A 4,551-nucleotide genomic window follows, 5' to 3' on the forward strand; every position below is an offset into this window, starting at 1 on the left:
TTTTCATGGACGATTTCTCCATATATGGTAACTCATTTGATAGATGCCTATCAAATCTTTCCCAGGTTTTTGCTCGTTATGAAGAGAAAAATCTAGTCCTTAACTGGGAAAAATATCATTATATGGTTACCAAACGAATCGTTCTATGACATATTGTTTCTAAGGATGGAATAGAAGTTGATAAAGCTAAGATTGAAAAAATTGCATCTTTTCCTATACCAAGAATAGTTCGAGACATGCGTGACTTTTTAGGCTACGCAGGGTTCTATAGGAGATTTATTCAAGATTTCTCCATGGTCGCTCGACCTTTAACAAATCTCCTGATTAAAGATGTCGTCTTTGACTTCAATTTCAATTGCAAACAAGATTTTGAGACCTTAAAAACCGCCCTAACTACAGCTCTTATAATTCAACCACCTGATTGGTCTAAACTATTTGAACTAATGTGTGATGCTAGCGACTATGCTATTGGAGCTGTCCTAGGTCAACGCCGAGATGACAAACTCATTGTCATTTACTACACTAGTAAAACTCTTAATGAAGCTCAACGTAACTATACCACCACTGAGAAGTAATTCATTGTTGTTGTCTATGCCTTGGATAAGTTTTATCCTTACCTAGTTGGTTTTTCGATAATAGTATACACTGACCATGCGACACTTCATTACCTACTAACGAAAAAAGAAGAAAAATAGAGGTTGATCTGATGGATCCTCCTCTTGCAAGAGTTTACTCTCAAAATTAGAGATAAAAAAAGGTTACGAGAACGTTATTGCAGACCATTTATCACGACTCATCAGTGATGTCGATAATGATTTAGACCCTATCTGTGATTTCTTTCCTGATGAACGCTTGTACTCAGTCTTTTAATCTCCTTGGTATGCTCATATAGTAAACTACCTAGTTACCGAGGAAGTCCCCTCATCTTGATCTCGTGCTAACTGAAAAAAGTTATTCTCCACTGTGAAATTTTATTTCTGGGATGATCTCAACCTTTTCAAGTATTGTTCAGACCAACTAATACGCCGTTGCATTCTTGACTGGGAACACAATGATGTGTTATTCTTCTGCTATGAACAATCTTGTGGTGGTCATTTCAGTGGTAAGAAAACTGTGGCCAAGGTTCTACAATGTGGTTTTTACTGGCCAACACTATTTAGAGATGCACATGAGCATTGCAAAGCATGCACCCGTTGCCAGTAGCTAGGATGCATTACTCAACGCATATGATGCCCTTAAATCGAATTCTAATTGTAAAATTTTTTGATGTTTGGGGCATCGACTTCATGGGTCCCTTTCCAAATTCTCATGACTTTCTTTACATCCTGGTAGTTGTTGACTACGTGTCAAAATGGATTGAGGCAATAACATGTCGTGCTAATGATCATAAGACTGTCATTTTTTTGTAAAAGAAAATATTTTCTCTCCTTCTGGTGTTCCCAGAGCTATCATTACTGATGGGGGAAAACATTTTTGTAATAAAAGTTTTGAGTTGTTATTAAATAAATATGGAGTAACCCACAAGGTGGCAACTCCGTACCATCCGCAGACTAGTAGCCAAGTGGAAGTCTCTAATAGAGAGATTAACTCCATTTTAGAGAAAATAGTTAATCCATCTAGGAAAGACTGGTCTATCCGATTATCAGATCCCTTGTGGGTAAATCGAATGGCTTTTAAAACACTTATAGGGATATCTCCTTACCGCCTCATTTTTGGAAAACCTTGCCATTTTCCAGTTGAACTTGAGCATCGTGCTCTATGGGATATTGATAAGAGCCCAAAACTGTAGTTTTGACCCTTTAATAAATAAAAGTTAGTACTGTTTACGTACTTTTGTGTATTTCAGGTCTTAGAATCAATTATGTGAAGAAATATGTCACTTTTGCAAGAGAAATGAGCAAAGGTTGGTTACTAAGAAGTTCTATGGTTAACGCCCAAGTTTCAAGGAGAAAAAGCCTTTTTAAAACCCAGTCAAAGTTGAAAAGTCAAAGTCAACGTGGGCAGAAATAGTGCATAAAAATCAATAGAAATTCCGCAGGCTGTATCTTTGTACTCATACCTCATAATTGGGCCTATTATATGTCAAAATGACCGTCTCGAAAAGTTATTTCTAATGGTCTAGGCCTTGATCCAATCAGAGGAGTAAAATTAGACGACAAGGCTGTTGCAGTAATTTCCAACAGAGAAACCCTTTTTGGACTTATGTAATTAGGTTTTGGGCTTGATTTAGTGGCCCAAAACATAGCTCCAAAGCCCATGCATGAAATTTTAAACCTAGCCCTCTCCTATATGGACTAAGGCAAAACTCTAAAGATCTCATCCATTAGTTAATTAATCTCTTGTCTCTTAGTTTTTCTCTTTAGTAAACCTAGTTTATGTTTTATTAGCCTAGTCACCATTAATTCAATTCAAGTTATTTTCAATAAAGTAGTTCTTTCATTATATCTTCTTCTTCCTATTATTTATTCCATGATAGTCCCATGATTCATAGCTAAACCTCCATTAGAGGTTTGATTGAAGCTTTGATGAAGACTTGATGTATTAGTATAGAATCATTGTATTTAAGAGTTTCAATTCTAGAGGGTAGTTCATTCACCATGAGAATGGGTTTAAATTTCCTCTCATGCTAATTATTAGTTGGTTAGAGATGCCATGAATAATTAGGGATAAAAGACCTAACTTTATGTTGAACCTTGTGTGAAAACATAAAGATTAGGGTTGCAATAAAAATATATACTAGCATGTTAGGGATTAATCAAGGTGGATATCAAATCTCCCTATTTCCTTTTTTATATTCACATCTTAGTATTAAATTTCCATAGTTTAATTTAGAATATCTTTAATATTAGTTCTCACCATATTAGTCCTATTAGAATTATTACTCTCATCATATTGTTGAATTGTTTAAATTACTGAAGTTGTTACGTTCTAAGCAACTAGGAGTGGAACGAATTCTTACTCAAGTTATTGCATCATAATCGAGAGTAGAACTTTGATCTAAACGTAGAATAATATTGTTTTACATATTCCTAGCATAATTAGTTAAGAATAGAACTTAAAATTGTTATTTTATACTATAAAATGGCGCCGATGCCATCTTAATTGTCTTTAGATTTAAATTTTATTAGCTTTTTCAATTCTACAATTATCCCATATCACCCACCCACCCTTTGGTTCGAATCTGACTGTGTGTGCTGTTTCTTGAAAAAGAAAATTGGATTTTTTGCTCCTAGAAGTCTACTGGAAATTTTCACACCTGTAACTCGGAGCCTGACCGTGCTCTGTTTGCACTATTTCTGAGTGCGCCCATGCCCTTCCTTCCAGTATACTAATTTCGAGTTTTATTTCTAAATTGCAGGTCTAGCCCATTAAGAAACTGCGCAAAAACATGTTTATTAAAAATCACAGAGCGCGCCCGCACCCCTTTGAAGAAAGCTCGATTTATAACAGGTTAGCTACAGGTCCTCTTTTCGTTGGAATTTATTGTTTCTTCAGTATTCCAAGCATCCATAGGACAAGGAAGCTCGTATCAAAGAGGATATTCATAGCGTAGCAAGGAGGCACTCAGGTTCTCCTTTCACTCTTTGTTTCTTCTGTCAGAGGAGTTTAAATTCTAGTATATCAGGTTGTTGATTGACTGCTGTTGTGTTTCTTTCATATTGGACTTAGCCTTGCATGAGATTAAGGTCTGGTAAGAAAAAACCATCTAACGTTATCTATCGTAAACGTCAATGCACACGCCTATCTAGAATATCACACACTACACCTGTATTAATGGCTGAAGAAGCAGAGACTCCTCTCTCTTATTTTTACAAAGCCCTAAATGATGGCCTTAAGTCTTGCATCGTTCTTGCAGACCCAATGGGGGATTTTCGAATTCCCCCAAATATTTTTAATTTGTTACCTGTTTTTCATGGTTTAGACAACGAAAAGCCTTATCAACATATGCGTAGGATAGAACAAGTTCTCACTACATTCCATCATCCTAGAGTAGGTTCTAAACAAATTAAACTGAGGGTGTTTCCTTTCACTCCAGCCGATAAGGCGGCGTCTTGGTTAACTGCCCGAACACCTAATTCTGTAGACTCATCGGCTAAACTTGTTCAATTGTTTATGGAACAGTTTTACCCACCGCTGAAGACAGATGAAATGATACAAAAGATTCATTTCTTCTGCCATAACCCTCATGAATCATTTTCAGAGGCTTGGCACCAGTATACTGATATTTTTATAGAGTGTCCACATCATAACCTTGCGAAAGACACGCTTGTTCGTGCCTTTTTTAAGGGGATTTCACATCATCATTGATACTGTTACCAAGATAGCATCAGAAGACTTCAGAATGTAAATTTCTACAAACTGTGAAAACCATGCGCAGTAGAATTAATGGGGTTCACAATTTTGATTGGAAAACATACCTGTAGATCAGCTGTGATAACTCTGAGAATCCAGAATTAGCAACCTCTTGATCTTCTGTTATATTCCTATGCACAGAGTGGACGTTGTGTGGTCAACAATCTTCCAACCTCTTCTTTCTCACTTGGCCTCTTT

This window comes from Coptis chinensis, chromosome 2 (genome assembly GCF_015680905.1).
Source record: "Coptis chinensis isolate HL-2020 chromosome 2, ASM1568090v1, whole genome shotgun sequence".
Lineage (NCBI taxonomy): Eukaryota > Viridiplantae > Streptophyta > Magnoliopsida > Ranunculales > Ranunculaceae > Coptis > Coptis chinensis.